The sequence below is a fragment of the Parus major genome, chromosome 11 (assembly GCF_001522545.3).
Source record: "Parus major isolate Abel chromosome 11, Parus_major1.1, whole genome shotgun sequence".
NCBI lineage: Eukaryota > Metazoa > Chordata > Aves > Passeriformes > Paridae > Parus > Parus major.
In genome coordinates, this window is record NC_031780.1 from 5,280,440 (window position 1) to 5,308,134 (window position 27,695).

General features: G+C 41.0%; 1 long non-coding RNA gene across 9 annotated transcripts in view; it reads left to right on the forward strand.

Moving 5' to 3' along the window:
• LOC107210020 overlaps nucleotides 1–27,695 on the forward strand; it is a 204,986-nt gene that overhangs the window by 157,748 nt on the left and 19,543 nt on the right. For all 9 annotated transcript variants that reach the window (XR_004499070.1, XR_004499068.1, XR_004499069.1 and 6 more), the window contains one exon: nucleotides 25,271–25,395. This is a non-coding gene — a long non-coding RNA (uncharacterized LOC107210020). The remainder of the gene's footprint in view (nucleotides 1–25,270; nucleotides 25,396–27,695) is intronic.

The following is a 27,695-nucleotide window of genomic DNA, read 5'->3' on the forward strand; positions in this document are numbered from 1 at the left end:
CTGTCTGTGCACTGAAGTCAGTGAGGATTTATGTGTTTCCACTCTGCCTGATGAGCAGTCTTCCAGCTTGTGCAGCTGCCAAGGACCAGTGCTGTGCACCCGGAGTGAGACCTGTGCTCCTTCAGGTGGGAGAGTGGAGCCAAACTACAGCCCAGGCCTCAAGCTGCTGGTTTTCCTGCTAAATGCCTCATAACTGACTTAAAATTGTAGTGAGGTTAATGTAGGAATACATTTAAACAACTTTACAGAGGTGCCTGGAAGTACTCCTAATTCAGAACTAAGAGGCGTGTGTGCCCTTCCTGTGTAGAGATGGGGTGGCAGCTTTTTAAATCTCTTGCATCAGTTGGAATACTGGTTCTCATTTCCCAGCAGAAACAGTCTATAATTTGTACAAAATAATTCTGCTTTCTTTGAAAGAGGAATAGAGGTCATATTACTGAAGTTGTTATTCTGGAGTGATTCACTCTGGTTTTGTTTATTATGAAAATTGCAAGGAATTTATTTGTCTCTCCCTGTGTGCCTGCTTGAAAGGCATCTGTTGCAGGAAAAGGCTTACTGAAGGAAGGGTTTGGAGGTTTGCATTGCTCCCAGTAGCTCTTGTTTCTCATTTGTGTCTCTTTCCTCTGGTAGGCCAGGTTGTAGGGAGCCCCAAAGCACAACAGAGCTGTGCACCAAGATAGTGGCAGAGCTTTGCAGCTCAGGCTGAAACAGGGCTGGGAAAGATGTTCCAGAAAGTGTTTTCAACTGGGCTGTGGCCAGTGTGAGTGGTATTTGTGACTAATTAGCCATGTGGTTTCATCAGATTCTTGAGGAGACTTTTATAATTACTTGCACTGTGATTAGAGATGGAAATTATGTTTCAATACAATTTTTTGTGATTGCAATCTCTAGAAGTTCATCAGAAACCAAGATACAAGTCTGCAGGACAGTGTCCTTGGCTTTAAAGTTGTGTAAACCTGCAACAACTACCCAATAGGAGTAGGCTGTGAGGATTTCACTGGTAGCAACCTTTCACTGTGTGATCACAAAATAACTTTGCAACCCCCAGATTAGGCTGGGACTCTCACTGTGGAGCAAATACCCTTTCCTCAATCTCAGTGGCTCATGGCCTTCCATCCTATGAGAAATAGTAGGATGGCATTCCTTTCATTAAATGGATAAAACAGAACTAGAGGCATAAAAACCCTGAGCTCTAGGAAGGGTTTCAGCTCCTTGGTTTGTGTAAGCAATGCACACACGCATTTATTTCTGCACTGCAAAGTGTAGATATTGCAGTACAATGTGCATATATTCCTCTTATTCATCCATGCCTACATGGAGAGTCAGATGGAAATGGCAATTTATGTGTTTTGTTATTTTTGTGGAAGTGCAGCACTAAGCCAGGAGGTCAGAAGCTGTGAAAAGGTTGGTATTGTCTGATCACCTTCTCTCTGTATTTTCAGTACTTTTAAAACAAAAGTCCTTCACGCAAAAGAAATCTCTACTTTTTAGGTGCAGAATCTGAAAATCCTTCACCCAGGCCACCCAAGCTCAGGGTTTTGAGCAAAGCAAAACAAATACTTAGCAAAGGCTGTGCACAGGCTGCAAATGGATCACAGAAAAACCCTGTCAGACTTCCAGGCTACATGACAAGTCCAGCAAAACAGTAGCTGTTATCTGCAGAGCTGGGGCAGCAGGAGATAGCAGCTGTGAATGCTCGTGCAGGAATGGATTTCTTCATGTCAAAGTCTGGGGTTTATGTGCATCTTTATTTCTCATCTGAATGTGGTAAAGTTGGAACTAATAAAACATAATGGCTAGTTTAATTAAAACAATTTAGTGGTGACTCCAAGATGCCTTCTGATATAAAAGATACAATTTAAACAAAACATAAGAAGCTGGTCATTACTATTTCAGCTTAAATTTAGAAGAGTTTGTGGATATTCAGTGGATCTAAGCTCAGCAAGTACACAGTGGAAATTTCCATTCCAAGCCTTTATTAATTTTGTTTATACAATTTACTTTCATTATCCATATTTTTGACATCAGATTCTTTCACTTATTTGTACTGTATATTTTTATTGTGGGTTGTTGGCTCTGTAATTCCATATATTATCTGACTCTATAATTTTGGCTTGAATTAGCATTTTATATACTGTATTTTAATGGCAAAACTTAATCACAAATCCACAGTGGACAGAACTGGCACTCTCAGCTTGCTTCTATCTTCATCTCTGTACTTTGCATTAGGCACAGCTGCCAAAAGCTCAATGGCACAGGATTGTAGCCTGTGTGAGAGGCTGTGGTGGGATTAAGAGACCTGGTTATTAGTCCCTGTTGCTGGCCTGTGGATTTGGGAGCTGCCAAAACCAACGAGCAGGAGAACAGCAGGAAAATGGTCACTGAGGATGCAGGGATGGGGCATCCTCTAGCTGGAATCTACCACACTTACCCCTAAAGACAGGATGGAAAACAGTGCTGGGATTTGCTGTATGGGCCCTGTAATTTTGAAGACTTCTGTGTGCACAGAACAACAGAGAGAAGAGTGAACAAAAAAATAAATTAGACTTTTTCTTTTCCCCCTGCCCTGGGGTGAGTACACAATCAATCCCATACAAATTTGATTTTTCTCCCAGTTTGATTTGAAGTTGCTGGTTTGGTGTTGGCTTTCATAGTGCTGATTGATGTTGATGTAAAGGAAGTATTAGGTCCATGATGGGTTAAATTTAAGGGTCTGAAGGACCTGTAGGAGTTACTGATGGACAGCAGCAGTGCAGACAGTCCTGCCTGACTTATTGTGACACAGCAGTTTGGACTGGGCAAGGAACTCTGCTCTGCATGCCCACCCTTTGACCTCTTGGAGAAGCCTTAATTCCTCTAGGCTTCTTAATTTGCAGTGATTAAGTTATCTCACATATTTTTGATGAAATCCTCTTTGACAGACACATCTGTTTCGGCAAAACCACTCAGATTTTCCTTGTATCATTTGGTCTGAGGGAGTCAGTACAGCTATTTGAGTAGGAAAAGGAGGCTTGGAAGCTTTGTAGTCCCCAAAGTATTTGAATAAGCAATATATTCTGGCTGAAATACTGTGCTGCAACCTGTTTAGGATGATGTATTTGCAATTAACCCCTAGTTGATAGCTCCTGATGCAAAGCAACCCTATTTTAAATAAGGCTCTGTGTAGCTTCTTTATGTTAACAAAAAAATGTTTTCTTGTGGAAGCAGAGTTGCTTGAATATTGGAAACAAGCTGCTGGTCCCTGATAACCCACCACCTCTCAGAATCTTAACAAAATAGTAAAAACAACTTTGTCTGGATGATTGCCCTGGCTGTACTGAGAATCCTCCCCGGAGCTTGTTGCTGCACTATCAATGTATCAGATGAATCGATGCTGTCGGTGCAATAATTTTAGGCAGAAGACAAAACCACTTCAAAGAGTATAATGACTTGAGAGTTTGTCAATAAGATGTCTTAATGTTTTTGACAACACCCATTTTGTTGACACAGTGGGTGAGGAAGCCTGACATCATTTATTGTGTCAAGTGAACAGATTTAGCTGCTGGTGAGCCACATGGTAAATTACACTTTTCCCCCCTTCCTGTTTGAGCTATCAATCCTGTTTTCCTTTTGGAAGCTGATGATTACTTTTTTTCCCCCCATCAACTAAAAGACAATGTCATTATTTCTCAGGGAAGGAAAGTAGTATAATTTCTGAATCCCTCTGGAAGGAATCTCTGAAGTGCTGTTAATTCATATTTAGCAAACTAGTTGAATAAGATATCCCACCCCATTGCTAAAAGAAAAAGTGAGAAGCTTTATTTATTAAAAAAAAAGCTTTATTTATAAACAAGGATCTTTTATAAGTGAAAATCTGTTTTACCATGCATGGCAAGTTCCCAGCTAATTTAAAACATTTAAAGTTATGCAAAACCACTTAGAGAGTTGAAAAATATGTAAAGATATGTAAAGACACTAAGTATCTTGTTCAGTACTATAATAACAGAAAAATCAAGACCTTGTTTTGACTTGGGATTTTATCTTTAGAGCTCCTTGCAGAGAGGCTTTTTTCTATACCTGTGTGTGGGTTTAGTTTCTTCTTCTGATGCTTTCCTTTCTTGTCTACTTAATCCTTACTAACTTTGATAGTCTTTCATAAGGATGAATATTATTCATAGAGGGAAGTCTGTGAAGATTGTTGTTCATCAGTATTTGTCTTCAAACTTTGAAGTCTCCTAATTGCACAAGGATAGATACATTAAACAATTACCTAAATGCTCAAAAGGGAAAGAACAAAGGAAATAAGGAATGATGTAATCCCTGAGGGAATCATGTTTCTCTCTCCGGGAGGAAGCTGTTCTCTTAAAGTTGGCACAACTCTTGGGATGCTCAGCTGTCACTTTCTTCTCACATTTATTCTGAATGAACACAATCCATCCATCAGTGCTTAAGGAGTTTTCTAACAGTACATTGACCTTGAATGCGGCACATTGATTTTCAGTAACGCATCGCAAATAGGGTCGTTACTGAGTCATCCAGCAGTGGATGTGATTGGGAGCAGATTTCTGAAATTCCAATACTGTGCCACCTGCCTCTGATGATGGATCATTCTGCTGCTCCCCATCAATCCTCACCTCCCGCTAAAAAATGTGACACCTGTAGGAAATTTATCATTATATACAACACGAGGCACAAACAAACTGTTACAGTGGGGGCTTTTCAGCAGCCTCCACTCCTCTGGTGAGGATGGTTTGCAGTGGAATTTATTTAGAGAGGTGCCTCTTGTAAAAGGGCTGGGTGGCAATGGTGACAGATGTGAGCACTATAGGGAATTAATGCTGCAACTGGGACCCAGTGATAGATAAAAACAGTCTGGATCTTAAGCTGTTAGAGGTTAACACCAGATCAATTAGGGTGATTGTTCTGTAGATTGTAATGGACAAATATACGTATACAAAAAGGGCATTAGTGAAATTGGGGAGGAAGAACAAATAGAAATTAACTGATGTTAAAGTAAAAATCAAACTGGGAAAGATTTTGTGTTCTAAAATGCCTGGCAGTCTGACTGCAGCTGGGAAACAGATCTTTCAGAATGATTCTGGAAAACTACATTGAAACAAAAGTATTTATGTTTCTGTGGGAGTTTGGAAGGGTCAGGTAAATTAATGAGCCTTTTTCCTCCATTGTGCATATAAATGAAAGCGTGAAAACAAAAGCCTGGATCCTCAGAAGTTTTTAGGTCTCCAATGTCCACTGAGCTGAAGGATTTGGTCACCCTTTAGATTTCAGGTTTGTGACTTCTGAAACAGTAAAGGAGGAATAATTCTTCCTTTTCTTGCAATTTCCATTGGTTTGGAGTACAATGGTTTCCTAACCAAGCTAATACATTTATGTTTATTCATCAAAAATGGCCAAGAATTAACTACTGCACTGAGCCAGCTGAGAGAATAAATAAAGTGGCAAACTTTACATTCCTCCCTATTTCACTCAGCTGCAGCGGATGCTAAGAATCTTGAAAAGAACTCAATTAAGTAGCCTGTTAATTTATACTCTCTGCCTGTGGATAATTTTGCAATGGCTTCAATAAAAGTATGTATAATATGTACTCCATGAGCAGAATAAAACCTAAAAGCAGAATAGGAAATGATTAATATAGGAATGATTAGAGAGGTCCTCCTTTATCAAAGGAGGCTTTTTTGACATTGCTAAAAGTTCCAATGATTTTGAAGGGAAGTATGAATATCTAAAATCTTTGTAAGAGCATCTTTGCTTCTTCCATCCTATTTATATTGCCCTCTTCAAGCTTTCTTCTTTAAAACAAACAAACAAAAAAAATAGGTAGTTATTTGGCAGACAGCTACCTACTCTAATTAAGTATAGGCAATCCCTCCAGCATCTTTAGGTGTCCTGTGACATGTAGCTCTATGTGTGCACCTTCTAGAAACTCTGCAGTCTCTTAAACTTCAGTTCTGGACCTTCCAAACCTCTTGTGCGAACAGCCACGTTCTGTTGGGTGGCTGCTGGAACCTCACCTGCTTGGGTAGGGCAAGACTGCAGAGGGGGAGAGGTCACCAGCAGGATTCAGATCTAAAAGGACTCCAAAATGGAATTTTTCACAGCAAAAGGGTTCTGGATGCTTATTTCTGGTTTTGAGCCACATCTGGTTCCAGATAGGTCAGAGTAGGCATACTTCTCTGTAGAAATTACCTTTGATTTCTACCAAATATATTATTATCTAAGTCTAATTATACATTAATTGCCTGACTGAACTCACTTTGACTGATCTGAGTATTAAAATTTTTGGTTATTGAAATAAAACCCCAAAGTATGTGCTGATGTCAGGTTCAGCTGTCTGTGCATTCAGCTGGAGGATGACAACTTGGTGAGAATTAAGAAACCATCTATCTCATAGTGATGAACAGGGAGAGGACAGAGCTAGATTGTGTACATTTATTTTGAACTACATATTTAATCTCTCTGTGTCTGGCTACTAGATTTTTATAATGCTTTCCTATTTATCTGGAGTGTTGCTGGTTTCAGTTTTTTTGTGTTAGACTACTCTGACCTCCTTCCATAAATGTTGCTATGAATTTTAAGGATACGTATCATCAAAATACCTGCTGGAAGATTTCTTATTTGAGATGGTTTGAATATATTACCTCATGTACTTTAGAAAGACCTGTATTTGTTTTAACTCCAGATATCAGAATTTTGTGAAAGCAAATGCTGTTAATTGGACTACTAATAGTACAATATTAAAATAATAAAAAATGTACAATGCTAGTTGATGTACCTTCAGATACCTAATTTATTTTTCAGAAAGCTGTTTGTTGTTTGTATATTTCCCCTAGGTATATTTTGTATATATCTCTGGTCACTCTGAACAAACAGCAGAATTTTCTCCCAGTGAAAATAAAAGCTATTAATGCTGGAACAATTAAGTTAGTATTTGAATAATGTCTTATTTTTCAGGGCTATATAAGTCAAGCAGTTGAATTCCCTCAAGTCTGAAAGACTATGTCAACACATGAAAATGGAAAAGTTTTAAATTCAAATTTTATTTGATTTTAATTTTCAGTTCTGCAAGTTACCTTGTTACCTCAGTGATATCAAAGGGATGGTGGTCATGGTGCTCACAGTTTATTTTTCGGTCTCCAAGAGAGTGTTTCTTGTGCTGTAAATGTGTCTTAATATTCTAATATAGTTAAATGTATATTAATACCCCAAATATTAGAGGTTGCAATGTAATTTTCTTCTTTTCCTTGGGAGTGGAAACAGAATGCTGAATGTCAGTGGGCTGTGAGAGTGAAGGGGATAAATGCCCTTAGAAAGCCCTGGCCACCAACTCTCCTCTCTGGGGCAAGACAAAGTACTGTTCATTTTCACAGAAATGTCGGTGCTACTGTGGGAGCAAAGCTGTTTTTAAACATTTGTTTCCTGAGTTGGACTGTTCTAAGCCCAGTGCATCTTCCCTGCTGTGCCTCCCCACTCAGAATAAATCCTTGCTGCAATGCCACTGCTATAAATGAAGTTACTCCTCATTTATATTATTGTGAAAGGGCAACCCAGCCTGTGGTTTCTGGCCAGGAAAGGGTCTGATTTAGATTTATGGCTGCTTTGGGGAGTTAAAATTAATCCACTGTACAGGTTGCTTGTGTGTTATTCTGAGGCATCTGGAGCTGATGCTGCTGGAGACAGGAGGCTTCAGCCCCCGAGCTGCTGATGTGTCAGTGCTTGCTGTGCCCCTGCAATCACACAGAATGGCTCTTGGGCTCTGATTCACTGCCTGGACCTGGATTCCCCTTCTTCTCTTTGTGTGTGTATTCAATAAATGTCAGCTTGTTTGTTCCTGGAGTAAACTCTTCTTTTAAATCGAGCTCATATTTGGAAATATCAGTTAAAAGTTGTCATTTCAGTGTTAGTAAGGTGGTGCTGACTGGTGAGCAGCCAGAGATCTCACTGTATGCCTTACCTTGACCACGTTGGCAATTAGGCCATCAATCCAGAGAATTAACTCCAGCAAGACATTAGTCATTCTTGGAAATTGCAGTGCTCATTTCTCTCTCTCTCTTTCATATTTAAATGGTAGGGTTTTCAAGCATATTTTTATGGACCTAATTAATGCGTGTGACAGGCTTCTGATGTAAGGTGGAAGAAATGACAATTAAACATCTTGGAATAAGCACATTCCAGAGTGTGCACAAGCAAGTCTTTATGCAGGGCACTGTGGGAGAAAGTGCTCAGCAACAAAGCAGTGATGTGTTTTCATTTGAAACAACAGGATTGGAGTGAAAAAAGAAAACAATTCATTAGCATTTGTGAGGGAAGTTTGCAATAACCATCGACGTTTTGTAATCCTGCGGTTTTGTAGTCTTCTACAGAGGAACTTTGTGCTATAAAAAGCCTTATTTTAAGTTCTTACTTTGGACCCTGGAGATGAGGACGAGGTTAATGGTAGTGACACTGGTTAGCCACCAGCTTTTGTTTTGTTTCTGAAGAGATGCTGCGCTGCTGACACATGAAATTCAAGATAGACTTGAGTTTTTTCACTATGCAATTTCTTTTCCATCTCCCACTGATACATGAGCCATGTTCTCTCTAGCTCTCATGGTGCAACCAGTGTACCTTGCTGAGCAGGACTCAAAAAGGAAAATGTAAATGAAATCAGAGCTAACATTAGTGGCAGCATTCATGTCTCTGGACATGTGATCTCTGGGGGCTAATGCTAGCAAAAACACAGTATCATGGTGCATAAGAACCTATGGCAGATTGTGCCCTCTCAGACCCAGATTGTTCTCCAACCACAAAGGAATAAATGGGAACAGTATGCAGTGTTTAAATGAAGCAGGCACCTGAGTTACAGAACTCTGGTGTTGTATATCATGTCATAAAGAAGTATCTGGGTGTTCTTTTATCTTTCTGACAATCCTGTTCAGGTATTTTGGTCTGTTCAGGGCTTTTGCTTTCTCAACTCTTGACAAGAGGATGCCACTGTGGGGCTGCTAGGAACAAGATAACAGTTTTGGTTTCGTGGCCTGTGTTAGGAAAACAAGTGCAAAGGTCAGGCTCTCTTGAGGCGATGTCCTTGCTCCCCTGAAGGCAGAGGGAGCATCACCATTGACTCAGCCCAGGGGATATGCATGGTTTAACTTATTCCAGCAGAGGAGAAGGATCATCTCCAGCTGCTCTGGGCCGATAGGAGCCAAATCCAGGAAATGTGTTTGTTGTCTCCCCGTCTCACTCAGGTATTTCTGCAAACTTCCCTGTGCCTGCTGGGTGATGGAGTTAGAGCAGACAGTGGTTAAACTGCATTATCTCCCCGTGAGCAGGCAACCGCAGTGCTCTCCCACTGTTTACACTGGGAGATAATTAATGGATTTAAACACAGGGAGCTCTGTGATACACGTGCCTGCTGGCCAGGGCCCAGCAGCAGGGCTGGTTCTTGTCTGGGCTCCACATACCCACCCTGCACAGGAGAGCAGGGCTTGGGCATCCTGCAGACATGGCCTGGGCTCCCCAGGGTGCTGCTGGGGACTGGGGTACTGCTGGTGCTCATCTCCTTCCCCCTTAGCTGATGGCATGGGAGGAGTCTTTGGTCCTCATGCAGAGGATTCCACATCAGCCAAGGTACATCTAATTCTGCCCATAAAGATCTCTGGCTAAGGGATTTTTGGGTTCCTGTATTTAAGCTTGTATCAGCAAGCAGACTGCACAGAAAACAAAAGTAGATTTTCATGCAGCTCTAAGACAAATCTAAATCTTGGTTAATGTCTGTGTGGAGATGTAACAGTAACTTTAACCTCTGGTACATGTATATACACCAAGTTGTCACTTTCTTGGGATAAGATTGTGCCTATAAAATGATTAGTGTTCTACTGATTGTTTTAAAATAACTCAAGCAGCATCTGAATTTATTTACATACATGATACTGCCTTTCATAAACACAGCTGTACGCAGAATGCCAATTCAAGGATATTTTTGGAAGTTCATCCAACAGTTCAGCTGGGATAAGAGCATCTCACTAGCATAATCTTGTTTTCTTCCCCAAGGGCTCTGGACCTAGTGTAGGTAGCCACCATCTCTTTGTTTATGTGCCCTGAACTCCCAGAGATACAAAGAGGCTTGGGATGAGTGACTGAGCCTGCAGGATGTTGGAGGACCTGACTGCCCCAGCTCGGAGAGGCCAAGCCCCACTGAGGGATGGAGCCACCATCCAGCACCTTCACCTCTTCCCAAAGGGCAGCCATCCAGGTGTCCAGGCTGATGGAAACAGGGTCATGCCTGTGCTCCCTGCAGCTCTGCTCCCTGCTTCCTTCACACCCTGCTCCTCCGCGGTCTCTGTGCTGTGAGACTTGGCGCTGAGTGACAGCAAAATTATGGATATAGGTCAAATTCCATTAAGACCACACCTTTAGCGGCACACATTCACCCTCTGGAATTTAATGTTGCTCTTCGTTTAGCGATTTCCTTCTCCCCAGTTGTTTGCTTTTGAATTTAGGATAATATAAGTCATTATTTGAAGTAGGCTATTTAGAAAGCCCTGCACTGTTATTATTTAGTGAGCCAGAGTTACATTATCACTGGCTTCAATCTATGTTTGATGAAAAGATTTTTCCTATTTAAGAGGCAAAAAAAAAAAGAGGAAAAGTCTTTAATGGTTTTTTGTACCTATTCCAAGATCATCAACATGCAGTATAATTAGAAAGTTCTTGTCTCGTTTAAAATCTTTTTTCTGTCTCATGGGACTTCGACATTAAAAATGCAAGATTTATGTATATTATATAATTATTTATTTGTAGTACAGCAGCACTTAGAGGTATCATTCAATCTTGGGGCCCCATTTATGTGAAACTCTGTACTAGCAATACCATTATTGAGTCAGACTAAGAAATCCCAAGCTGAAAATGTGCTAAGCATTGTACAAATATATTGCAGTGGTCACAGGCTGGAAGAATTTGTATCATAAGTAGGTAAGATGGACAAATAGTTAAGACAGGAGAGAGGAAGGGTTACTCACCCAAGTGTGTCAGAGGAGGAATTGAAGCATATCACGATCCAAGACCAGATTTAGGGATGTAGAAGGTTAAATTAGAAACTTGGTCTTTGTCGAGCTGGTCCTTGTGAGGATTTCCTTGTGAGGATTTACCTGCCTTGCTTGGAGCCTTGGAGCCTACGGCAGCACTTCCAACCAGAAACCCATGGATGTGGTTTTTGTTGCCTGCTTTTGTTTACTGTGAATTTTGTAGGTCTGTAGTCTGGCTCTTTAGAAAAAGACAATGAATTCCTGGCTAATCCAACCTGTATTAAACCGAGAAGGAATCCATGTCACCAGGCAGCCATCCAGACAGTTTTGAAAGCTAAATACTAACAAGATTTATTATGCCCCTGTGCTCCATTCTCTTTCTTGGAGTACTGAGTGTAACATGCGATTTTGTTTGATTATTCAGGCTATTTGCTCTTCATATTTTACATTTCTGAGTCAGGGTAACTCTGGAAACTCCCACCATTTTTGTAAGGGCTGCTATATGCAAGGCAGCTTTTTGAATGATTGGTAGGAATACACAGCAATAGGTAACTAGGGGGGGTTTATTTTTTGGCTGATTGACAAAATTAGAAGTAGACACTCAGGGACAGATTGCCCCAAGATGTATCTTCTTGTGATGTTCCCAAAGAATGAGTAACTGACCCAGAGTCAAGAGACAGCTGCCTTCAGTTAAAGTGCAAGGTTTGGCTTGGTGGGTCCATGCACACAACTGAGCAATTTTAACTGGTTAGCTGGGAAAGGGAAACGCTCACTGGTGGCTTGAAAATCTCTGGAGCTCCATAAAGTCTGTATCCATATGAAAGTAAGTCCTCCTTCATGAAAAAGCAACTAGAAAGGGGGACAGGGGTGGGAATCTAACCAAATGTAGCTTACAAAGCTCATTTAAGGGTTGTTGGACTGAGCTTATCGCCTGCATGCTTTATTTTAGCAAAGTTAAGTCCCAAAAGCTATCGGAGGGAATAGCAAATTGGGTCATTTTTTTTCTGATTTGCGTAGGGTTTTTGGAATTCAGCAGCAGATGTCTAAATTAAAATACGTATATGTTCCTTGTATTAACAATCCCATTAAACTGTGCTGCCCTTCCCACCCACCCCCCTCTCCAGAAATATATCCTATCATTAGCTGCTATCTGGAATCGACAGCGGAGTAATTTGAACTCTGGCTCCCAGGGGCCTCCTCCTTTACTTCCTGCTCTAGGAATAAGGTGTGTATTGATTAGATATCAGGCTGTAATTGGGCTCCAATCTCTCTGCCTCAAGATATATGATGGAGATGACAGGAAACAGATACCCTGTTGCTACTTGTAAATAGTCTGGTTGAACAAAATGGTTTGTAACCACTTCAGTGCCATAGTCTTTTATTACCAGAATGGGGTTGCTTTATCACTTAGTTTGATGGCTTTTTGAAGGGAAATAATATCTTTCTTTCTGAAGGAGCTAAAATAATTTTTAACAAATTGAATTTCTCTTTTGAGGACCAAAAATAATTATCTAATAGTGTGCAGCTTGGTATAATTATACAGTAAGCATGTCACAGACATAAAATTAATTAAGTCCATAACCCCAATCTGGCATCCATTGACTATTAAAAAAAAAAAAAAAAGAAGAAAAAAAAAAAGATGGTGTTGAGAATGAGGATGTCAAAAGAAGGTGTTTGTGGTAGTTGAAGATCTGGAATTATTCATGGTTTTTTTGTTCCAAGATGTTCTCTCCTATCTATCAACAGTACCAGGCTAAATATGAGTCTATTGGAAACAAAAGTGCAGAGTAGTGCAGATGTCTTGCTTCAGTAGGTCACAAAAGCAAGTTATTAAATATTGGTTTGAGGGAAGATATACACAGTCCATCAAAACTTCAATCGAAACACAAGCTTGCAATCTTAAAAGTATATTCTGTTCATAGGGCAGTTGTCCTACAACTTGAGAAAAATGCAGCTTTTACCATTTGTACAGAGGACTTGGAAAGAAATCCAAAATGCACAGACTGAAGGTGAAAACCCATGGCCTTTTGAGATGTAACAGACTTGGGTTTGTTTTCAGAACTTATCTTTTGGGCTTTTTTAAAATCCTACAGAAGAGAATCCAGAACAGACAATCAGTTTATTCTGATCAGTGATTTATCTGTGAGATTCTTAGAGCCTTGTTTCAGAGCTGTGGACCAAAGTAACTAATGTGTTGCAATAATATATTTAGCACATGATAAGGCACAGAGAAAATAGAGGGAAAGGGAAAAAAAAAAGGAAAAAAAAAAGCAGACATTCCCTGGCTGAGAAGTTATTGAATGTTTAAAGCCTGGGAACAGATAGTTTAGGGAGAAGCAGATTTCAATGACTTCCACTCTGTAAATAAATTGTGAAATCTAAAGCACTAGTACTTCATTTCTCTCTTTCAAGCATATTTTGGATGGCACTTGTATCACATTTATGCCCCAAATGTTGTTTGATTTTTGCATACAAGACGTTTACATTCCGCTGCTCCTCAGAGTGACCTGAATGTGATTTATTGACAAAAGGGGATATTTTTTGAGCAATAGCAGAAGGCAAAAGAAAAAAATATTTGCAGTTTTTAATAAGCTCTACCATGCATACATATATTATCTGTGCTGCAAATTGCATGCAGTTCTGTTGTTAAAAGAGCTGTAATTTTGTTTCCTTTTCTGTAGCCTGATTTTCTTGTTTGCCCCAATATTGCAGCACTGTAGCTCCACAAACTTCATGACCTTATTAACTTATTCATGTATTAACTTCAACTGTCCAGAGGGATGTGTTCTTTTTGTCCCTTCCCTCTCCTGTGTATCAAATCTTTGCTTTTGGACACCACATTACATTTAAATCACATAATATGCCTCCTAACCAAACCTCTCAAAGTCCAAATTCTTTGGCTTTCAGTCAAAAACAAACAAAAAAAAAAGTAGCAAGAAAAAATGACTTCCACAGTGATTGATCTGTAGCAGTGTTAGCCCTGTTTATGAAAAGAGTGGGAAAGCAGTGCTGTGAGTTCAGTGCTCTGCTTTTAGATCTGAGGAGTTAGTGTAAGAAAAATCGATAGGAGCAACACTGAAGGAGGAAGAAATGAACGGAAGGAAAAGCTTTTAGCAGCCATGTGCTCGGATCCCAGAACAAGGTGTCTGACCACGGTGGGGAAGGAGTGTGCAGAATGGGGATGGGCTGAGCAGATGCTCCCACCTCCCAGCTTTTAATGTCCCTCTGCTGTGCCTCAGGTGAGCATCTCTGAGTGGAAATGCAGTGAGGGTGTGTTAGACTGTACTTTTAAGGGAGTTCAGAGTCCTGGCCCATATTTGCAGGTGAGCTGGAGATGCCTGATGGAGTTATTCTTGCCCTCTGTGTCACTGGGTACCCTGATGCACTGCTGGGTGTCACTGCTTAAATACCTGTGACAGACCAAATCACTTCTTAGCTTCAGCCATCTGGGTTTGACTTGTGCACTTCAGCCCTGCAGCTGTGCCCCAGCCTCTCTCTGATGCTCCCTGCAATAATTCCAACAGAAATTCATCAGAAAAGGGTTTGGCTGGGGCACTGCTTTAATTTCATACGTTTCTAGCACTGTCAAACAAAAATGAAGTAAGGCAAGATCCACTTCATCCCATAGCTGACCATAAAATGTTAATATTTTGGGCTCACTCAGGCAGGATTGGGTGCCTGAAAGAGGGACCAGGGAGTGAGCCACTGTATGGGCTTGGTATCCATCCTCTCACCAATTTTTCAGGATTGCTTTGGGACAATCAGGGTTTTTTTCACTGGGACCAAGTGGAAGAGTCAGTGCAACCATGCAACACGCACACATGATGGCTGTATTCCTCAGAGACAGCAGAAATCAGTCACTGTGCTTCATCAAACTGCTGGTATCAGCACAGAGCCTTCAGAAATCCTGCCTGGACCACAGAAAGGGTAGGGCAGAAATCTGTGGAAAGAATATATAAGGAAACTTGGAACATGAGAGTCTATGGATGTCAAGGGTAATTTCCAGGGTTATAAATTATGGAAATCATGGCAAATGCAAGTCTGGTTTAAAAAAGTCCTTAATTTCTGGTTTGAGTTGTGGAATTTGAGATTCTCACTTGCTCCTCTGCCTGACACCAACAGAATTTCTAGATGATAGACAACACTACATTCCATTTCATTAATATAATTACTCTTAAAGCAATTTGCCTCTTTCCATTTCTTCGTCTCAGGGCAGTTTCAGGCAGTCAGCAGGCCAGTCAATGAGAGACCAGTAGAATAGACATTTTATTATGAAGGATCCACTGAATGCTGTCAATATAGGATGTACTCACAGAATGTCTACAGAGCCTGGTGCTGTCACAGGTTATCTCCAAGCCACTGGGGCACGAGCCAGCTGTGCTCAGGAAGCTGCTTAGACACATTAGGTGTGAATGTGTCTGAAGTAAAAAAAATTTGTCTCTCCAGGTGGTTTTATCAGCATCTTCTTAGTCTTATGCTAACATGGCTCTGTGCCTTCAGACTGGAGCTGACTGGAGTTCTGGTGATTTGGAGTCTGGACAGTTCTTAATGTGCTGCTGTCTGTGTCTGGGTGCAGGCACAGCTGCAATTCTTCTCTTGCAAACTCAGGTCTCTGCAAGTAGGTCCCTTGGCTTGATCTCCTCTTGCCTTGCAAATCAAGCTGAAATCAGCAGAATTAGACAAATGCAGATCAGATTAATAAGCCAACACTCCTCATCCATTAGGACTGCTTACTTGAGGTGAGATGGTAGATATGGGAAAGGGTTTGCAAGATACGGTGTTTAATCACAGGAAACCCACACAGAAAAATCTGCTTAATCCAAAACCAGGGAACTGGCTGAGGAGCCAATGATTCTAAGTAGCTTTGATTCTTAATGGGGACGATAATTCTCTTTAATGGGAGTATCTTCAGATGATTTAATGTTGCTTTGGGCCTCTTTATGTATCTTGGTCTTATGCTGCTCTTGTTTGCTTTTCTACCAGGAGCATTTGATGGGTTTAATGCTGTGATAGATGAAGGAGGGGCATGTATTGGGGCAGCCCTCCCAGTTCCTGCCTGTTGACTTGTTCCTTCCTTATCAATCTCACATGTCAGGTTGCCTTGCTAAGTGCTGCAAAGCTGCTGTTGGCCTTGGGCTGCAGAGGGCTGTGCAGAAAGTGCCTTTACCCAGCTGCATCAGCCTAAGGAGCATCCCCAGAGCATCACTGGAGAAAGCATTGTGAAAAGGGTGTTTTCTGGGGAGACACCCAGCTCTGTGTGAGCTGTACTCCATTCCATCAGGTTGATAAATCAACAAATGGGTAGTGGTACAAAGTTTAGATGAGGACAAGGTGTGTACCCCCAGAGAAAGGGAAATAGCAAATCACAGAACAGAATGCAGAATGTTGGCCTTCTTTTTCCCTTCATACTCCCAAGTATTCCTCATGTGATGAACATTTTGTGTGTCTGTGAAAAGCCAGCTGTGCTGAAATAGAAGAAAATAAAATGGTGCAAAGAGGAGCAAACATTGCAGGTAAATAAAAAACTGAGTAGACTTACTGTCTTGGAAGAAAATCACATTGAGTGCACATTGCCATAACTTTGTAGATGTGCTTTCTGGCTTTGAAATTTGGCTGTGAATCTGCAGAACCTACAGCTTTTCTTAAATACTGTCTAAGGCAAAAATCCCAGAGATACTTCAATTTTGCAGATGCTTCAAGCTCATCTCGAGCCCAAAGCTCAACTTCCCTCTCTGTTACCAAATTTCCTCAGTTTATCTTCTGGTACAATGTTGGCTAATTGGCTAATGAAAAACATGATTAAAGGAATAAGTTTCTTGCCATTCATCCTTCCCTTGCTGTCAGTTCCTTAATTTATGAACTAATCCTTGTGTCCATTATTGTATTTTATTTCTTCAGGACTTAATGGTCGGAGGGAGGAGTCCAAAGACTAGAACACATTGATGAAGTTCCTCTTTCAGATGCCAGGTTTTGGCTGGATTCTTGGAAAATTTTGCACTTTCTATTAACTGATGTGTAATTCAGAGTAGAGAGATATTGTGTGCTGGTTTCTGACCTTTGCAAATGCTAAATCATGAAAATATCTGATTTATTGAATTTCTCCTCCCTCACCATAATCTTGCCAAAGTGGTCATGACCACAATAAGTGAACTGAAATGACTTTGGTATTTGTATCATATATATAATGTTTATTTTGGGATGTAGTTTGTGAAAATATTAATGTAAGATAGTTTTGGCCAGAATGAAGCTTATAAAGAAGTAACATTTAATCATCAGAGACTGAACTGCACTCAGGCTGAACAGTGGTGTTCAAGATGACTTCTTGAATCAATTTATTCTATTTCTGGTATTAAACTTCAACCTGGCAGGGCCTAGGGTTGTCCATAATTCTGTAGCTAGTACTGTGTCAGTACGAAAATGCTGTCTGTAGCATTCTGCACTGGATTTATTAGAAAGTTACCATCCTTAAAGCAGGATTTATTTTTTTTTTTGTTCTTACTTGGCTTGAATAGGCACTGGCATATTTTGGGAGAATGATATAGGTCTTTCTATTCTGCACCAGACCATCAGCAAGCTTCTTTAATATCAGATAGTTCGAAAGAGGTAGAAACTTGAATTAGAATATTATGAATTTTGAATAGGTATATTATGAATGAACATCTCCATGGGGTGAAGTCCATCTGGGTCTCCACCATGTATTTTTTGATCTTGTAAGATATTAACCATTCTGGTCACAAGTAGGCCTATATATGAGATGTGCTTGGTTTTAAACACATGTACAATTCTACTTGCAGGTCTCTTGTGCCAGAGACTAGCATATAAACTGAATGCAGAAATGGAATCTTTCTCTGCAAAAGAAAATATTTAGTGAAATTGTCATCTGTTGTTTTTGGGTTTTTTTCCCATCCTTTAGTCACCTATATAGAAAGACACATAAAATGTACAATGTCTACACTGCTACCTGATAAATGGGGTGTTAACACCATTCAGACATTATTCTCTTCCCTTTTGCTACCAAATGAATTCCAAAGGTAAATTTAGGATGGTTTGTTTGGGTTTTGACTAAATTTTAAAAGTTTTGCTTTAAAGGTTGCTGTGTTTTTGTAGTCCCCAAGGTGTGGTTCTGTATTTCCTTACCAGGAGCAGCACTTTTGCTGGGCAGGAGTGGACCAGAGCAGGCAATCAGTGTCTGGTGCTGCAGGCTGGCACCAGCCCTGGCAGGGACCTTGGCAGGGTGTTTTGGGTTCCATGGAATAGAAATGGGGATCTTCTGGGTTTGGGGGAATGCTGGAGTTGGTAAATGGGGATTGAAACTGGAGAGGAGAGGTGGTAACTGGGTCAGGTAAGGTTATGCATTGCCTGGAATGACTTTCCTTTGCACAAGCATTGGATCATCCCTGTTCCGAGGCTTAGCTCTTCTTTTTACCCTAAAAAACCTCCCTCCTTGGCCTTTTGGAAAATGATAATGCCAGTGAGGTCATTGTGGAATTGGATGTTAGGCAAACCACTGGATATTTTGTTAAATAAAAAGGTCCTTGCCAGTATTTTGCAATCAGTCCTTTAAGTTTGAACCACATCTTAAAGTTAAAATGTGTCTTTGTCTATGGATAGATAAACTTGTGTGTGTATACAGCATGGCCTAATCCCCTCATTAATTATAGTTCCTTTTTCATTACAGGGATCTTTAAAATAGATAAACAGCAGTTCTGAAATCACAACATGGAGAGTGAAAACCTTAATGTGTTTTGAAGTTAGAGGGAGGCCTATACAAGGGGCCAACTATTTCTTATCAAGAAAAATACTTTTGAAAATCTTTCCATAGTTCAGGTATTTTCTTCAAAACCACATCTGATAGGGGTTTAGTTTCTATGTTCAATAACATCATCATGAAACATTAACACATTACAAACAACAACATTTTTTATCATTTTAACATTACTTGCCAGGATTAAGTTTAAATTATGGTAAATAATGGTCCCTAAAAGCTGCTAAAAGCTGTGTAAGTCCTATTATTTCTGTCTTCCTTTTTTATTTTTTTTTTAAGACAGATGTATTTACTTTCTATAAAATGAGTGTGTAATACCAGGTGAAAAGATGAATTGCAAATGGTCTTTGTTGATTTTACGACTTGGTGGTCATGACCTGGCTAGGAGAAAAAAGCTGCATGATGAAGGTACAAACAGAAGAAGATGCAGGGACTTGACAGTAATCTGAAATTAAGACTCTGCATTTCAGAGGAACTGTTACTTACTGAGGGAGGAGAAAGGGCTTTGCTTCCCAAATGCCCTGCAGGTGACAGTGGGAAGCTGTGTGTGCTGTTGTGCAGCTCTGGCTGCACATTCCCTGTGCCAGAGCCTTTTCTATGTGTGTGAGGTGATGCTCAGCTCCGTGGTGCCTCTCCTGGGGCAGCTGAAGGGCATTTCCATGTTTCCCATGAGGAGTGGCAGAGCTGTGCTGCTGCTGGGGTGTGCAGTCAGCCCTCTCTGCACTAATACCTCCCTCTCAGTACCACGGCTCACAGTGAAAAGAAGCTCAAGAACATATCTTCCTCCTTTTCCAACAGGCAATATTAAACCTTGTGTGCAAGCAGGATGGAATGTGTGCAAGTTCTGGGACTTTCTCAACTCTCAAACTTAGCAGTGAGAGCTGTAGATTGCCAGAAAATAATAAAAATAACCCCTCCTAGCTCAGCAAGAGAATTTTAAAGCACTTTTGAGAAAGTCTTGAAATGTAATTCTTTGTTTAGTTTATTTCTTTTTTTATTTCCCAGTAATTAGAAGCTTTCAGGTAATTTTTGAGTCTGTCAGCTCAGCTGCTCCCTGTAACACAGCTGTCTTCTCTGACACCCCAAAGGCAGGGCTGCAGAGCCCTGAGCATTTTCATCTCCTCCTCCTCGGGCTGTGTGTTGGTTATGTTGTGGATTGAAAAGGCCAGCACAAAACTTTGCAGTTTTTCCAGGTGTGAAACACTCTGAACTCATCTGTAGAAGGGGACATAAATGCAGAGCTGTACAGGGTGCTGCAAGGGAGCTGGGTTTGGATCCATTGCACACACAAGTTCTCTGGCAGATTTGAGGTGGTTTCAAGGCTCTTGTTTTGTCTGAACGACCTAAACATCCTTCTCTAAGTACCAGGCCTTAAAACATGTTTCAAATTGATGCTTCAAAATTAATATTTCAGGCAATTCTGGTCACATATTTCTCCACTTAGAGAAAGGAAACCTTTCTGAAGAAGGTCTGAGGACCATCAAGTTCTGGGCAAGTGAGATCTTGTCAAGCTTTTACAGACAAATGTTCTTAATATTGAATAGCTTGTTTAGTAGCATGAACCATTATTTCCTTATCTCTGGTTGTTCCTTTCTTTCTTTACTAAGATATTGCTTTCCTGTGTCCTGTTAAATTCCTCATCCTGTTAGAATAAGGGAGGGAAAAGGGAGAGAAATATTGCACTGAGCTGCACAGACACATTGTCATTGTGGCTTCCTATTAACTTTCTGCTGATTTCTGCTCACTTATCACATGCTTTAATGTTGTGTTACACTTTCCAGCAGCAGTGTGTCTCTAGTGCTTTGTCTCTGAAGCACTAAAACTTACTGTTCCCTACTTTGCTTTTGTTGTCTTCCTCATGGAAAATAGCCTCCTTAGGATCACAAGAACAACAGGGCCAGTTATTTTAATCAAATGATGTTTTTCAGGATCTTGAAAGGTTGCTATATCAGCCTCTGCTCTGACCTCTAAAACAAAATCACTTCCATTCATGTTGTTATCTTCAGCGTGTGGGAAACAGATGGAATTTGAATATTCTATTTTTCCTCCCTCCATTTTTATTTTTTTTTTGTGTTTGCTTGATTCCTTTTGAAAATGCAACCAACCTATAAGCAAACAGCCTCCTCTGTGTTCATTCCCCAGCATTCTCCAAATATTCACATTCTTAAAATACCACCATCTTCCTTATTTTCTCAATTCTGTATTTGTTTACACTCAAAAGCTTCTTTGTAGCTGCCTACACTGAGCTGGGAAAACATATAGTCTAGTCCTGCTTTATGTAAATGTACAATAGATTGTTAATGTCTTTGTTACCAGATACTAGCAAGCTTTATTGAGGACAAATCCATATGCCAGTGAAATTGTACAACATGAATGTTCCCAAATGTATGCAGTGCTCTTCAGATTAATTAGATTCTATGGAACATATTCCCATCACAATGTGCAGGGGTTTTAAACATATAACTCTCATTAATGTTAATGGGAGTCACATGCCTAAATCCCAGCACTTCTAGGTAGGAATAGCATCGCTTTAAATGAAGCTGGGGTCCACCTTACTGTGAACCATTACAAGTGATGATTGCACTTTTCTCCTATGGATGAGAAGGGAACAAGTGCTACCAAATCATCTCTCTGAAGCATTTAATATTTCTAATGTTGCTCAAGAAAAAACCCTGTGCTGAACTGAAGAAACAGCTGAGTACTTGAAGTTTTGTTGTTGTATTAAAAAGTGAAGTATACCTGTTCAACACTCAGCCTTAAAATAACAGAAAGGAGCAAGAAATAGCTTTTTTTTTTTAGCAGAAGGAAAGAATAATCCTCTTTCTTGGTAGCACTCATCATATTTTTTGTGAATTTTAAACGATACATAACCAAAACGTACATTAATTAGTAAGAATTCTATTAATATTTCAATCTGGACTGTTTAATTACTTTTTTCCTAAACCAAGGCAATAGTTTTGGTGGCAATTTTTTTTTTCCAATATTATTTCATGTTAGTTCATAATACAGTTCTTTCACAGTGCTAGAAATGCAGCAGGAATGGGCATGCTGGAACCTAAGGCAATTCTTGAGCAAAGTCGGTGATTATGGGCCGTAAATAGAGAAGTGGAGAAATTGAACTGTGAGGTGGTTAAGGAAATTTTGGATTACTTTAGGTTAGTCTATAAAACTCAATAGTTAATGTCTTTATCAGTTAACTATCTGTGATGAGCCACAGGCATCACAGTAGCCACTTGGAACAAGTGACAACCTCTTCAAAGATACTAGTAGGTAGAAATAGGTGGGCTTGTGTTTTAGGTGAACGTTTCTGTGTCATCCTGAAGCCAGTGTGAGGTTTATTCTTATGTGTCCTGTGCCCATGAGGAGCTGTGCCTTGGGAATCCTGCTCTGGAGTAAGGAGAGCAGATTTCTGACATCACATAGATTCCCATGCAGCCTGATTTTGCAGTCTCAAGGGTGGGATTAGGTTCTGCTTGCAATGGGATGCTGTGGCTTGGGAAGAGGACACCATTTCCATGGCAGGAGCAGATGTCATTGGCAGCCTGGTTCTCTGCTCCTCGCTTGCTCCTCTAGGGAAATTCTATGGTAGTGTTATGTAAACTTAGAAAGGTTTTATATTCCTAAAACAACCAGGCCACAAACAGAAGAGACAGAAAAGGACTAATTCTGTATGACATGATTGAATATGGCAATAGGCCAGACTGTTTTAGTCTACTGGAAAAATCCCAAATACTGTGTATGGAAGCTGACTGTGGGACGGAGAAGCTACATCATTGCTTGGTTTATGTGGCATACGTGTTGGGCAGGCTGAAGAGAAGGGCACAAAATGCATCTGGTCATCTTCAAGAGGTCCTTGATATTTGTCTCAGAAGAAATGCTCTACATCCAGACTCTTTTTCAGTAAAATATGTAGGGAAAAATGGTCTATCTAATACAGCTGTGAGCTGGGGTGGTTCCTCAGTCTAAGGGAGGAAACTTTTAATCCCTAAAAATATTGTGGATAGTTGTCCAAATTTGAGTGTCTTCTGCTACCATTTCATCCTCCAACCCTGTTGTTTGGTCCATTTCTCTGTTCCTCAGAACAAAGATGAGCAGGAAATCTGGTTTGCACAATCACACCTATGGAGAAGCACGCAGAGGTTGGGAGATGGTTATCACCGACCACGTGTCAACATCTTCAAAACTCATCTCGATATGAGTAAACTGTTGCTCAAATAAGGCTCAATTCCTTCCTGCTTATTCGGTGCTTTGCTTATTACACTAAATTGCAAGCTTTCTGTCTGCAATGTCATCTTTCTTCTGCTGGCTTCTCTATAATCTTCTGATTCATTTACGACTCAAAGCAACCATCTCTGTTCCTGAGAAACTAACTGAACATCAAGTTCCAACTCTTGTGGAAACTGGAGGTTCCATGTACTCTTTTCTTTTCCCCTTCACTTCCTTTTCCACTGTCACATTTTTTAATCATTTCTGCTTCTACCATGTCCATTCTTGGAAAGGGCAGAAGTTTCTTTTCTTTTCCTGCCACATCTTCCCTTACGACATCTCTGAATGATTGCTGATTGATTTGGATGTGTGAGTCATGGCTAAAATGGAGTGCCTCATCTCCTTCACCAACCACCTCCACCCCCATTTTTGTGTCCTCTCTCAGCCCTGCCATGCGAGTGCCACTGGTGACTCATCTCTCTTTGCGTTACTTCAGCTCACAAGTGGCCAGTTTTGTTGGAATGTTTATGCCAGCTCAGGATAAAGTTGGTAGATTGAGGGTTCACTGGTGCTTTCCATCATGTTGGACTGTTCCAAGAGCTAAAAAATTCCTTCCTCAGCATCTTTTTCCATCAGATAGTCCATCTCGCTGGTGTTAAGCTGGGAAGAGATTAATTGAGGTGGCTTGGATGATTTGTCTGGTGGCCAGAAAGGACACTGCACAGGGCCAGAACATGACAGAGCATTGTTTGAGTGGAAGGAAAGGCACCAAATTCTTCCCTTCACTGGTTTGGCATGCAGTGACCCAGAATGAGTTTGTCCTTGTAGCCCAGCCAGATGCAGAAACTGCTTCCTCTGGCCATCCTTGCACAGACTGTAAGAAAAGACATCAGGAAAAGCAGAGGTGGACTTGTAGCTGCCCAGTGTCAGTGGTGATTCCATAGGTGCAGTTCTCAGCAGTGGATTTAGCGTTTCTGGGTATTTTAGGAAATGTATTAACGTAATTTATCACCTGCATATGTAGCTGGGAGTCTGAAATGAGAGATGGGAACACTGGTTGACCTTCAGCAAGCAAAACCTGAGAAAAAGACTTATTTCTTGGCCAAAGCTTGCTAAAGAATTTTATTCGTATTCTGATTGGCACTGACCAACACTCCTACTATTCTAGTTTAAAAAGCATAAAAAATGCACTTCCAGCTTAGTGGAATTCAGTAGACTGAGAGAAATGATTTCTCTCAATCAAAAGCAGAGAACTGGTTGTGTTGCAAAAGCTTTGTAAAACACTATGTTTGCTTGACTAAAGTGGGCTGGAACTCTCATGCTGGGGGATGCAAAGTAGCATTTTCTTTTCTGATTTAGTCAAGATAGACAACTCAGTGAAAGGCACTTGAGAAGAGAGAGCAGGTGTATTTTCTTCCCCTGGCCTACAGTTTGCTTAAAGCCTGTCCTTATTTGATTCCCCTGTTGATGAAAACATTTTGAGTACAACATAAATACAAAATTACCCAGGCAAGCAGTGAAACACCCACATAAGATGTTCAGCCCGGAACAGCCCTTTGGATCATGGCAAATTCTAGCATGATGGTGGTCCAAAGATGAGAATGGATGCTATTTATTTGTCTATTTGGCACAGATCTTTAACACTTCCTTTAGACTTTCACAATCCCTTGGCTAATATTGCTGGCAAAAATTTGTGGAGATACATTGACCATCATACTGAAGGATGCCTCATCCTTAGTATTTCTGTTTCCTGAGTGCCTTCCACTGTACCACTGCTCCCATTGCTAGGCATTATTAAAAAAAATAAATGTGGGGAAGAAAGAGAAGGGAGAAAAAGGGCTTGTGAGCCTATGGTGAACTTAATTAACATCGCTGGAGGGACAGCAATAAAGTACTTAACGGGGCCACAGTGATACCTCGCAAGACATGAACGACTCAAAATATTTTTGACATATTCAATTATTTGCAGTTGTGGGGGTCTTGTATTCTCTGACGACTCCTGAAAATAATAAAGCACTTAAAAGTTCCGCTCTCACTTGGCTGACCCAGCGCTCTCGCAGCAGCACAGTGTGTTACCCCGGGAGGGAGCTGAGCCGCAGCCAGCGCGGGGCGAGGAGCGCTGAGAAAGCAGTACACACAGTCCCTCTGGAGGGGAGCAGCTCACATTCATCTCTAGGGGCTCTTCCTGCCTGGCCTGTATTATTTATTTTACTATTATTAGCATTTCTGAGACACCAATCACTATGGTAACTGTGTGCCCATAATAACTTTGCATCTCTGTGATTCTCTCCACCAGCGGTTTCTCTGTGCTTCGCAGTTGCTAATTGCTTTCACCCCGCACGCGTGGCCCGATGCACTCTCTGAGTTACTGAACCTGAGGACCTGCTACAGATGGGAAAGCTGAGGTGCAGAGGGTTTAAGGTATGAGCCTTTATGGGTCTACTCACTCCTGGACCGGTCTCACCAGGATAAATCTGCATTTCAGCTTCTTTCCTTGGCTTCCTACAGGTGCGCTGCAATAGGGACTTAAGCCATCAAGCCCTTCTAGGCTTCATCTTTCTCTTTAAATTGTTCCTATCACTTTTCTTCTGCTTGCTGAGCCCTTGAGACGTAGTGCTGGGAGCCAGGACAGGCTCTGGCTGAATGATCTTGATGAAAATATTTCTCACAGCTCGTCGAGAGCGCATTTTGCCCCAGCCTTTCACAGACAGACATAGTAGGCATCGTGACCCCACGGCAAGTATGAAGAAGGACTTAGAGGAGGACCTCAGTGTCTGTGCAGCTCAGCTGTGCCCCCTGCCAGCCTCAGAGATGCAGCCCCGTGGTATTCAGCACCAGAGATGTTCACTGGGGGACCAGTGCAGTTATCCCCACAAACCTGCAGGTTAGGAGCACCTCAGAGGAGAAACCTCCCCCATTGATGCCCAGATCACAGGGCAGCAAACTCATCCCCACATTTCGCTCTACTTTTCAGCAGCAGCCAGGACTCTGTGGCTGCAGTCACCCACTGGCACAATAGTGTCATTTTTAATCCTTTTAATATCTCTCTTTTTAAGAGCATCTTAGCTCGGGGGCCACATGGAGGCTGAATGGCAGGAAGCCTGTGAGCTCTGGGGTTGTGAGGGGAAAGGCACAGTCTGCAGCAGTGCCAGCATGCACATCACAGGAAGAATTATGGTTGATTTTCACATATATCTATAACATCTGTGCGGCTAATAAAATTGATGGAGTTTGTCATAATCAGCCTGTACTCTCCAGTGAGAGAATTATGTCTGAGCATTTGGAAATCTCATGCACAGGCAGTTACTGAGGGAATGCTGTGAAGATTAAGTTGTTTCTGTGTGGCAATGAATGCCCAGGCTGAAATGTGCTGCCTGCTTCTGTGCTGCACTGGGGTCCTCAGGAAGAGTATGCTGTTAAGTGGGACACTTGTATTAACTAGAAAAACACGCTTTTATGTGCTACCTGCTGTCACAAGTGTGCATTTACGTTCGTGCTGTAGCACTAAAATAGTGGATTTCTAAAGCAAACGAAAACTAATCCCAGAAATATTGCATGGAACAGCCCTGGTCCCTGCTCTGTGTGGAAAAGGGGAAGTCTCCCCCAGAAAAACATAAAGGCACCGCTCTGATCTCCCACAAAACCACCTCCCACCAGTGCTCCTGGCATTGCCTGTGGCTTAGGACTGGCTTTTGGAACTCCTGGGCTGGCTCTGGCACAGGGCATCATGTCCTGCCCATCACTGCCACCCACTGCCTTGGAAGCCCAAAACCCAAAATCCATGGGGGTGGAATGGACTGAACCTAAGGCAGGCTCATCCCCCAGGGGCTGAAATGTGAGGAATGGGTGTTTTGTAAAGTTATGCTTTTTTAGTAACCTTTTGTAATAACATTACTTAGCATGCTACATCCTGGAGTTTTTTTTCTGTTGTGCTGAAGGGCTGGTATAATCCATGTTCTTTTGCTGGATCAAATGTAATCAGCTGATAGCTGTCAGGTTCCCCAGGAAAAAAATGGACAAATAATGCTGTGATGACAAATTCTGATCACATTCGTTTTATAAGCAGAGATAGTTGCAATTTCATATGTGATTGATTGAAAAACAGTACTCAAGAGGGATTCATACATTCTGTATTTATTTACTGCATTTTGTTGGCTATGGGCTTAAACAAAATTGGTTTTGCATCCAAAATGTAATCTGAATGCCTGTGAACACAAGAAGGCAGATGAACACAAGTCATTTGGGCATCCAATTCCTTTGCATGTGCATGTAAACACTTCTTTTTGAAATATCAGAGTGGGCAACATTTAGCAGTTTGTTAAAAATACAGACTCTGATTTTTCAAGGTGCTGTCTTGATTTGCCATAAATCTGGAATATGTGTAACTCTGGCTGTGGCAGTTCTGTACCTTCTGCCTCTTCATTTCCCTGTCAGCTCTGAGGCTTAGGAAAACTCCTGGAGCAGTGTTTGATACTGTTGTTTGAGATCAGAAGAAATCCAAACTAAATGAAACTCTTTGGTAACTCCTCTGTCTTTCTGGGGTGGATATAGCCCTTTCTGCTCCACCTTTTTAAAGAGTTTTGAAGCCTGACCCAAAACACATACATTTCTGAGGATTTCAGCTCAAACCCATGTTGCTATAAGATGTCAGTACTGTACTGCCGTTTAAAAGTGAGTTCAAGTCTTTTATTGTTTTAGATCCAATGATAATAAAGACAAAT